Source organism: Mastomys coucha, unplaced genomic scaffold (assembly GCF_008632895.1).
Source record: "Mastomys coucha isolate ucsf_1 unplaced genomic scaffold, UCSF_Mcou_1 pScaffold18, whole genome shotgun sequence".
Classification (NCBI taxonomy): Eukaryota; Metazoa; Chordata; class Mammalia; order Rodentia; family Muridae; genus Mastomys; species Mastomys coucha.
The window spans coordinates 38,628,570-38,640,283 of NW_022196900.1; positions in this window are offsets into that span (position 1 = coordinate 38,628,570).

Consider the following 11,714-nt stretch of genomic DNA (forward strand, 5'->3'; position numbering starts at 1 on the left):
ATAAAATAAAATAAAAAAACCAAAAACTAAAACAATAGCCTGTTCCTCCCCACTCTCCTGTTCACCATCCCACCCCTCCTGCTTACTGGCCCTGCCATTTCTAAGCTTTTAATGGTCACTATGCCTCAAGAATGCCATATCAAGATCCAGATCAGAAACTTGTGTCTTTCAGCCTCAAAATCTGGATCACAGGTGTACCCTCCAATTCTGGATTGTCAAGTTGACAACCAAAAACAGTCATTTATAGGAATGCACACATACAGACACAGCCAGAGACAAAAGTTTGTGTGTGTGTGTGTGTGTGTGTGTGCTTTTATGTAGCAAAATGTATGTGCATGTGTTTGTTTGCATGTAGCAAAAAGTTAAGAAATAAGATGTAACAAACTTCAAAAAATATAGCTGTCTTCTGAGAGGCTCTGCCCATGCTCGCCTAATACAGAAGTAGAGGCTCACAGCCATCCATTGGACTGAGCACGGTTCCCAAAGAAGGAGTTAGAGAAAGGATCCAAAGAGCTAAAGGAGTTTGCAGTCCTATAAGGAGGAACAACAATATGAACTACCCAGCACCCCACCAGAGCTCCCAGAGACTAAACCACCAACAAAAGAGTACATATGATGGGACTCATGGCTCCAGCTGTATATGTAGCAGAGGATGGTCTAGTCAGTCATTAATGGGAGGAGAGGCCCTTGGTCCTGTGAAGGTTCTATGCTCCAGTTTAGGGGATTACCAGGGCCAGGAAGTAGAAGAGGATGGGTTGGTGAGCGGGGGTGGGGGGGAAATAGGGGTTTTTGTCAGAGGGGAAACCAGGAAAGGGGATATATTCAAAATGTTTATTTCAGGTGCAATTTATTAAGAAACTACATAAAATGAAAATATGTCACAGAAACTTTTTAAAGAAAATGAGTAATAGAGTGAGGTTAAACAAGACATTACTAGGAAAATTGAACTAAGTCAAGGTTTACAATCAGAAAATATAAGAAGCAGACATAGAGAGGGTCTCTTTGTTCAGAGACATTATCTGACTAGCAATCAAAAAGTTACAACCATACTTGTTGAATAGACTTGGCTGTCACTTCTCTGGGAAATTCCATATACAGCCCTTCGTTCTTCTCTGGCAACACTGAGAACTCTAGAAGAATGTGTAAATCCTGAAGTAAACAAAGGGAAAATAAAATTCTTGCATTCCTCATTAAGCCCTCCTCTTCATGTCTGTGGATTGTAGCATGATTATTCGTTACTGATTTTTTTCTAGTTCAATCCATTCACAAATTTTATATCATTGTTTTTTAACAATTGACTAAAACTCCATTGTGTAAGTGTATCACATTTTTTTCCCATTCTTCTGTTGAGGGGGACAGAAGGATTACTCTGGTGAAGGGAATAGAATATATTTTGAGGGTGGACTGGGAATGAGTGGGGTGCAGATGGACAGATCAGGTTGGGAGGGAGAGAAAATATAAGAAGAAATGGTTAGATTTGGGGGACATTTTGAGGGCAAGATAGAAACACCATGGAATCTACAAGCTAGAAAAGAATTCTAGTAATGGGGTCACTGAGCCTGAACATGCCATCTTCTATAACTAGGCAAGGCTTCAAATGGAGGGATCTGGACACAAAACCAGCCATGAAACCTTCTATCTACCTTTGTCATGGTACCAAATATTCTGAGACTGGGGCCTAGCAGAATCTTCATCTTAGAGACCAGAGGGACTTCATCAAGCAACTGATATTATAAGATGTAGCATCCCACAGCCAAACCTTACAAAGAGCATGGGGAGACCTGCTAAGGAGGAGGAGAAAGGAGAGGAGGAACCAGTAGGGTCAGGGACATCACAGAAAACACAGCCTACAAAATCAACTGGCCAGGACTCATGGTGGCTCACAGAGATCAGGGAGCTTGTAGGGATCTGATCTACGTACTCTCTATACATGGTATTGCTGAATAGCTTGGTGCTATTGTAGTAATCTTAACAGTGGGAGCAGGAGCTGTTTCTGATTCCTTTGCCTGTGGGACCCTTTTCCTTCTACTGGGTTGCTTTGTTCAGCCTTGATGTGATGGTATGTGTCTGGTCTAGTTATAGTCTGCTATGGGGAGCAACAGAGTATGCAGATGTCTTAACCTTCAAACTTTCCTCCTTGTTATTATAGATTGTTATGCTCTGTTTGGTTGATGTCCCTGGAAGGTCTGATCTTTTTCTGAGAAGAGGTTGACAGGAGTTGGATCGCGGGGGGAGAAGTGATGTGGGAATGAAGGTCCTGAGGGTGGGGAGGTGAGGAAGAGAAAACTGAAGTCTGAATGTAATACTTGAGAGAAGAATAAAAATTTAAAGTCAAACCAAATCAAACCAAAACAAAAAAAACAACAACCAAAAACAGAGAATGCACATATGACTGCTTATTCAGAAGTTTGTGTTCTAAAGGCCTATTCTATCTTGTGGGAACCTCTCTGGTTTACCCTGTTACAAACACACTACATGAATATATAATTTGTTGGTATGAGGAATTAGATACTGTTCCCAATTAATATGGCTAAATTTATCAGTTAGTGGGTAAAGTGAGAACTTTGATAAATTAAGAGGAATTGTATATTTTGTGTAGTCAAATGATTTGGAAGCTGAATCAGGGAGGAATTCAGCCAAAGTTGCAAGAGAACATAAAAGAAAGAGAAAACAGAAGACAGGAAATTAACAGAGAATAATTGCATCTTTATCCATACCTTTTCACTAAATGTGCTATAGGGAATAGCAGAGTTTGCAGGTGTCTTAACCTTCAAACTTTCCTCCTAGCATGTCACATGGATTACCATGTGCTGTTTTGAAACCATAAATGCAAACTGAAGCATCTCTCTCTCTGTCTCTCACTCTCTCTCTGTTTCTCTTTCTGTCTCTCTGTCTCTCTGTGTGTGTGTTTTAATTTTTATTTTACTTGTTTCCTATTAATTTATTTATCTGTTCACTTTACACCCTGATCACAGCTCCTCTCCCCTGTATATGTGCAGCTGATGTGCAGCTTTGTCTTCATGCTTGTCCCCTAACAACTAGAGCAGGGGCTTACCCTGACTCTGTTGCTTGCCTGTGTGGATCCTGCTCCCCTAACTGGGTTGTCTTGTCTGGCTTCAGAAAGAGAGAATGAAATAGTCTTGCAGTGACTTGATGTGCCAGGGTGCATTGACTCCCTTGGAAGGACCTCCTCCTTCTTGTAGCTGAAATGGAACAGGGATGTTTCTATCTTTTAGCCTGGATTCATAGTCAGGACCCTAACATAACTGTCTTCTGAGAGGTTTCACCCAGTGAGTACCACAGCCAAAGATTAGATGGATCTCTGGTAGTCTTTTGAAAGAGTTGGGAGATGGATAGAGGTACTAGGAGGAGACAGAACATCTCTGTGTTTCATATGACACACATTTTCTGATTGTGTTTAGAACTCTTGGTCTATGGTTTGAAAGGTGGAATTCTTACATAGTTCAGATGTAAGCCATGACTCTACAACCTTTAACACTGTAGTTAATTAAGCTAGAATCTGTGCTTTGTGTAGATTGCATACTGTTAAGATTATAAAATGTACATATCTTAGAACAAAAACTGTATTTAAGTGATATATAAAAGAACATATGCTTGCTAACCGCAGGCAGATGTAGGGACACAAAACAGTACCTTGAACACACTTGTTCTAGCTCAAATCTTAGGAGTAGTTTTTGCTCTCAAGATCTTTTAAGTTATTGAAGTCAACTTTAGTGAGGGAGAGCTATGAGGATAATTTTAATTTCTAAAAGTGAATAATCTGAATTAGCTCAGGAAAATGTGACATTCAAATTTCATATTCAGATATTGGAATAATAAATGAATCATGGTGACATGGGAATATTGGAGTATCTTTGAAAATGTTGGATAATTTCTCTTATTGGTTGTCAGGGTCCTCAAAAACTTGAGGGTCAGCAAAGTCACTCTAAACTAGTGGCTTTCAAGGTCTTACAAAATGGATACAAAGAATGAAACTATTTATAGACAACAGGTTTATTTTAAACAGAATTTTGTTACAGATTAATAGACAATAGACAGGAGATAAAGAGGAAGTGGAACACAGCAGGTGTGGAGAGAGAGAGAGAGAGAGAGAGATTGAACTTGGAGCTCCAGAATTGCAAGGAGGACCCCAGAAACAGGACAGGTTCAGCTATTGTTTTTGACCTGTTTCAGTGAAGCAGGAGTGAGAAGTGGGAGGGAATGAGGTGGCAAGCAACATTGTAACCAGGTGTCCATTTTTCTCCTGTCAATGTTATTCCAGTACAGCCTCAAGGCAGAGGGGAACATGTAGCCCAAAACTAAAGGAGGAAGCCAAACACTATCAGCATCCTGACCTTCAACCAGAGCATTCTTTTTGTTGCTCTTTTATAGTCTTTAAACATCATGGCAGACATGATATTTCTAGCTCTTGCTCTCGACAATGGGACACTTATTTCAGATCAACTGCCATCAACTACAATAAAGGGTTGCACAAATTTTGAATTCAGAAGTATCTTAATTTTTTATTATATTTGCATGCATTTGCCCATCTTTAGGAAATAAATGCCAATTATTGCCTGATAGTGAGGATGACATTACTCATACCATTTTAAGGCCTGTGTTTCTTAACATTCTACCTACTAGCTTTGACATTTTATTCTATGAGTAGGGAATTCCAAGATACAGAATTAAGCACTGCATTTAGCTGTTAGGGCTAACATTCACAATGTAGGGAAAATCTCAACTTAAAAATCTCTTTCAAAATAGAAATCTCCACACCAAAAGCCGTCAGGATATTCATATGTTCAAAGATACACTGAAACCCTGGGGAAAGTCAAAATATTTGTTGTTCAAAGTCAAGTCACTGACACATACAGGACAACACAGCAATGTATAATGTGTTAGAGTATAATCATAGATTTTAACATTGATGTGCACACATTTATTACTACAAAAATTGCACATTTTATTACAATTAAATGAATACCAACATGCAAATCATGCATCAGGAATACATTTTATCTATAAAATGCTGGATATGAATCTTGAGATACCAAGGCACTAGAAGACTGTATAACAATTTTCCAAGATTGATTAATTTTTCACTAATTTACATTCTGGATTCAGGCTGCATTTATTGTGGTGTTTAAATTCAAAGACTAGGAGCATGAATCAAAACGTCATGGGTCCCATGACTGAGTAAGAGGTGACACATTGTGTCAGTATTACATTGGTGACAAGCAGTAACAAGCCTATGTGGGGATCAATGCTGCTGAGAGACTCAGTTCTACAAGTATTGCTCCTTTACATGCCAACTATTTTTGAAATACTTGCACTTTGTTCCAATAACAAATCATATAATACTCATTGGATTTACATTTTTAATTTTAATTAATATATTTACTAATGCATTGCTAATAAAAATTAAATTACTATTTATAGTTTACAAAATGCACCTGTATTTTCTGAAGGAATGAAGTCTTTAGGATACATAGAATACATAGACACTATTGGTGCATGATGGCTTTCTTTTGTTGTTTTTGTTCTTATTGAATATTTTATCTATTTACATTTCAAATGTGTCTTTTCCCAGTCTCCCCTCCACAACTCCCATTCCATCCCACTCCACTTTGCCTCTAAGAGGGTGCTCCCCACCCAACCACCCACTTCTGCTTCACCCTCTAGTATCACCCTTCACTGGGGCAATAAGCATCCACAGGACCAAGGGCCTCCCCTCCCACTGATGTCAGATGAGACAATCCTCTGCTACATATATACCAGTAGTTATGTATACTATTTTGTTTATGGTTTAGTCCCTGGGAGGTCTGAGGGGTCCCAGTAGTTGATATTGTTGTTTTTCCTATGGGGTTACATCCCCTTCAGCTCCCTCAGTCCTTCCCCTAACTGTTCTATTGAGATTCACAGGGCTTAGCCCATTGCTTGACTGCATCTGTCTTAAGTGCCAGGAGAAAATCTCAAAGAACAGCCTTACCAGGCTGCTGTCTGCAAGCACTTACTAGCATCAGCAATAGTGTTGGAGTTTAGTGTCTGCAAATAGGATGGGTCCCAATGTGGGGCTGTATCTGGATGGCCTTGCCTTCAGTCTCTGCTCCATTTTTTATCCCAGGGTTTTCTTTAGATAGTAACAATTGTTGGCTAAAATTTTGAGATGGGTTGGGTGGCCCCATCCCTCTACTGGGGGCCATGTCCATCTATTAGGGGTGGTCTCTTCAGGTTTTATTTACCCTGTGTTGGATTTTTTCCCCTACCCAACACCCCTTGCATCTGCATGTTTCCATTTGTTCTCCTGGTCCTCCTGCTTCTCTAAGATCTCTTTAGATTATTGCCTTTTCTGCCTTCAGTGGGAAGGGAGATGCACATATTTCCCAGTGAAGAAGTATTAGGGCATGGGGGAAGGACACACTCTCTGAGTCAAAGGGGAGAGGAGATGGGGTGAAATTGTACAGGGCTCATGAAGAAAGCACAAGTACATGTGTAAGCTAGGCATAAACCTGAGGTGATGAGCAGTTGGGATGTTGATAGTAGGAAGAAAACAATGTTTCTCAAATGAGAAAAACAAAGGAGAGTTCTGTGGCTTTCAACAAGCATGTAAATACAAATGTACCTTTCCAGTTGTCTCTTTAGTTCTGCTAGTGTTCCTACCTAAACTATTGTTTTTTGTAAATATGATACAAGACTCAGTTCCTAAAGTAATATAAGAGAATATCATGAAGAAACATGAGTTTGCACTGCTCTCGTTTGTGTACCTGATTTACAATATCTAGGGAAGTCTTATTATTTTTGTTTAGTTACAGTAAAAGCTGACATATTTGAAAACATGACGATTTCCCTGAGAGAGTCTGAGGGAAGTCAAGGTTATGAATCATAATCAGGATGGTGAAAGTACACATAGATCTAGAATAATAAAGTAAAGCTATGGGGAAATTCATGAGGATAATGAGTGCTATTATGTTAAACAGGATAATTTTCTACCGTGGGACAATCACCATTTTACATACAACTCCTCAAGGAATATTATAACTCTAATATATATATATATATATATATACATATATATATATGTACATATATATATATGTATATATATATATATACACACACATATGTGTATGTATATGTATGTGTGTGCAATATAGAAATGTACACACATACACATATGCTCTTATTGACATGCCAGTACTTTTTTAATATAATGGAGTCTCTGTTGTATTATTGGGATTCCAGTAAATGGTTGCCTTAATAGGAATGCAGACACAAGAGAAATAACAAGAAGGAATAACACTTACTCTATGTCTTCTGACTTCAGGTTTAGTCATAGATACCAAAGCTATAATGAGACTTAGAACTTCATTACACATTATGTGTTTATAATACCATAAAAATAGTTCCATAAGGAAAAAAGCAAACAGTAAGATTCTGTGTTGAAAATGCAGGACATATTTAGATAAACAGGGGCAAAGGACTAGGGGACCTGAACAAAGAGCTCAGATGTGCAAGTGTCATGAAAGTTTAGGGACCCTAGTGCAGATTCTGGGCAAGAACATTAAACAAACACACAAATGAACAAGCAAAAAGATTTATAGCAGTATGTATCTGCAATCTCAGCACTATGTGTTGACACAGTGAGAGTAATTTCAGAGGTTTGCTAGCCAGCTAGCCTAATCAGAACAGTTATTCTTCTTCCAGGTTCTGTTGAAAGACCCTGTCTCAGACCAAGTGAGGAATAAGAATAATACTTGACAGAGTGAGCCAGAGGTAAGCTATGCCCAACTCTTATGAGAACAGCATGGTAAAGAGAAGCTATTTAAGAGCAGCATTCATGAATCCACACACACACACACACACACACACACACACACACACACACAAACACACACACACACAAAGAGAGAGAGAGAGAGAGACAGAGAGACAGAGAGACAGAGAGAGACAGAGACAGAGACACAGACACAGAGAGAGACAGAGAGACAGAGAGAGACCAAGAAACAGAGAGAGTATGTGTCTGATGGAAGTCAGTGCAATGAGTACAGTGCAGTAGAGTTGAGCCAATTGAAGCTAGAAAACTAGAAGGAGCCAGAAGACTAGTACAAATTGTCAGAGCTAATTTGGGGCCAAGCAGAGCAACTCAACAAGAAGCTGATAGAAGTCAGATTGAATCAGTCAGCTTGGAGAGGTGTTTGAGCAAGAACAGCTAAGTTGAATCAGCCAGCCAGAGCTCAAAAAGAACTAATAAAAGGGCAAGCTTATTCAGCAGTAATCCTCAGAGACAGCAGTTACATCAGGCAAATGCAAGTTACTTTTACGTAAACCAAACATACACACACATACAATTTTAAAATTTAGAAAATTACAAGAACTTCCAAATGAGGAATAAAGCATTTGTTCAGTCTAGATTTTTGCAGAATAATTTATGACACAATCCATCTTATTTGCATGTAGATGCAGTGCCTTTCACACTCCCAACCAGCTTGTCTATTTAGTCCTTATATCCACAGTGCTACCTGCAAATATCAAAAAGTCTGGTAGGTACTTACTTTGATTTCCAGGAATTTAGTAGTCTGGACCAAGAAATTGAACTGGGAGAAATGAGTACACAGTAGTAGATACAAAGACATTTTAAAAACTTGCAAAGAGGAAGAATGGGCTGTAATTGGCAAGTAGTTTTAAGTATAGTTTTAAATGTAGTTTAAATGGCCACATGCCCATAGGGCTTTTGATGTGCCTCCCCTCTCCTAAATTATTTGCCTGAAGCTGATTTTCTTGAACTCTGGGTATTTTTCTCCTGATGTATGATCCTTTTTGTCTTTCAGAGTTGGGAAGGAGTTTTTTATTTTTCCTCTATGTCAACTGGCTTCTTTAATGTGATAATTTCCAGCTCTGTACACTTATTGCTTCTCTACACTTTTATCCTAAGAGCTATGTCTCTGGAAATCTTTTGTGGGAACTGAAAGATGCTAATATGTCTTCTCTACCAATCTCTAACAATCTCTGTGATGATGATGGGTGCAGCCCTTGTTAACTCTGCCCCCAGTCTATCCAGTATCAGGATAGAAGAACTTAGTTCTTTTGTAATAGAAATTTCTGGGATACCTTCATCGCAAAACATTTCACCTTAGTCCCAGGACTACACAGAGAAACCCTGTCTAAGAAAAAAAGAGTGCTCAAAAGTAACTATCTAAAAAAAAAAATTGCATTTCTTGACTATCCACAACCCCATGATCACCCTAAAGATATAAGATTCTAAAACAATATTAAAAACTCAAGGTTTAAGCAAAAGGATCATAGTTATCCTAATTAATATCCACAGAAAAAGGGAAAGTGACCTAGAACAACAGACTGTTCTTCAACGACAGAGTCTCAAGTGAGAGGGACAAGAGTTGGGATGATAAAGAAGATAGGAAAGCTTGGGACCTAGAGGTTTTACAGAAACTTGTGGCCTATGAAAACAAGTTTATTAAGTACAGCATCTTATATACTATTTCTAGGGGAGAAGTGGAACATTGTTAGTAAAGAATTATCATGCAATGGGACAGGGTCAGAAGGAAGCTAAAAGGAACACAGAGTATCTCAAGAACATTACAAACCAATCAAACTACAGACAAGCAAAATTAGGTCTGATAAAGCCTGTCTGTTGTAGGAGCAAAAGTCAAGTTCCCAGGAACCAACCAAAACCTTAACTCCTTTAAGGCCTTGGCCTCCAGTCCTACTAGACAGTACCATGTCTATCCCTAGGCAAGGGCACAACACAGAACTAACTAGGTTTCCTTTGTCCATTAGGGTCACTGAGAAAGCCTTGGATTGGCCTTGATCTCAGTACAAAGGAACCAGTAAAACAATGATCAGTTGCTCTCAGGGAGTTCTTTTATGTAGCTTTCTATGGGAGAAAAGATCACATGTGAGCACTTAAAAAGGATTGTTGGTTATATCCTGAGAATTGGATTAAGCAATTTTAAGAAATTTTAATATACCCAGTGATGGAGTATGTTAAAATAGAAGCAATATAAAGTCATTGTAATTGGACAAACATTATACCAATAATACAAAAAAATGAAGAAAACTATAGCATAATATGATAATTGTTTGTGAGTTAAGCTTGACTTTACACCTGAGAAGATACAAAGTCCTTTTGTTGTTTAACAAGATGTCTTAGGCAACCATTGTCTTTAATACACTATTGTGGCCATGGAGATTCAAAAGGCAAAAGAAATTTCATTCTGGGAAATATTTCTTGAATTCTTTTAGAGTGGATGATATTGGCCGTTATCCATCTGAGCAGGTGTCAGTAGCATCAGAAGATATTAATATACCTGAAATGTTCACATTTAAGCTTTTCATTAGCTTTGTTAGTGTTATTTAATGTTTCTAAGTGGCATTTATTATTACAGAGTAGCTAGAGAATTGCAGGTATGTTGCCCAGCTTTTAGGTGAGAACTCCCAGTGATATGCCTTGTCATCAGGCCACACATAGGATAATTTCTAAGGCTAAGAATGACAGGAAGATTTATTTTTTTTAGCTTTGGCACATTTCCATCAGGACTGTCTACAATTCCAGTTGATTTAGTGAGAAATCTTAAATCCTGGGTTATCAATGAAGTTAGAGATCTGATGTTCAATATCAGAAATTAGAAACTTTCATGTGTCTCACCAGAAGTTGTCTGTAATACATCAATCTTGACCAGTAATGCCTTGAATGGTACCTTTATCAGGGAAACTTGGACAGTCACCATTAATCCAGAGGCCTGTCAGCTCTTTAGTGACAAAGGCATTCTCCCTTACAGTAATTTCCATTTTTTACAGAGGGGAAAACCTGTAATTCTTTTTCAGGATGCTTATTTCCACTCTCTTGGTTTCCCAAAGCTATGGTAAACAAAGTCACTTTTATCATTGGGCTCATTACTGTGTCCTGCACAGCCTAGCTCTAGAAATCTCACAGGGACAGTGAGAGGATGAAGAAAGGACAGATACACATACAGAAAAGCTAGGGTGAGGAGGGTTGTGTAAACTATGTTTTCATAGAACTAACTATTGCAACAACCAGAACCTCAGCATGGTCCATAGTTGTAGCACAGCTGGCCAGAGTTATTTAGTTTAAGTGGAAGTTCTCTTTAAGGTGTGGCAATCTGTAAATTGTACCATCTGTGTAAATCTGGGATGAGGAGGCTGTGGTTGGTAGTTTTTCACAAACTGACAACATTCACAGTCAGAATCAAGGTTGGTATTGTCAATTCAGAGCCTGACATGCATGGATAGGCTTTGCTAAATCCCTGTGGGTCTGAGGCATTGGTCCTTGACACAGTCATGCTCATGTCAACAATATATGTTCAGGCAGAACTTCATCTACTCCCTCCATTTTCACTTGGCTTTCTTAGCTCCCCAAGCTTATGACCTAACAGTCAAATTTAAAACTTAACTTATATGTAATTTCCCATTGCTTCCTTTTGCCTGGAGGCATTTAACTGGTGAAATTACCAGCAAAAACATGATTCCAGGAAAAAACTTTAATTATAATAACTGTAATCATATACACATTTATATTATAAATACAATTGTATACATAATTGAAATAAATATTCCTATATTTCTAAATCATACATACACATATTTTTAAGGTTCATTTCAACTTTAATAATTTTTCCTGGCTTATTCAGAAAACTTTGTGATACTGATTCCTGACTTTTTTTTTTTTTTTTTTT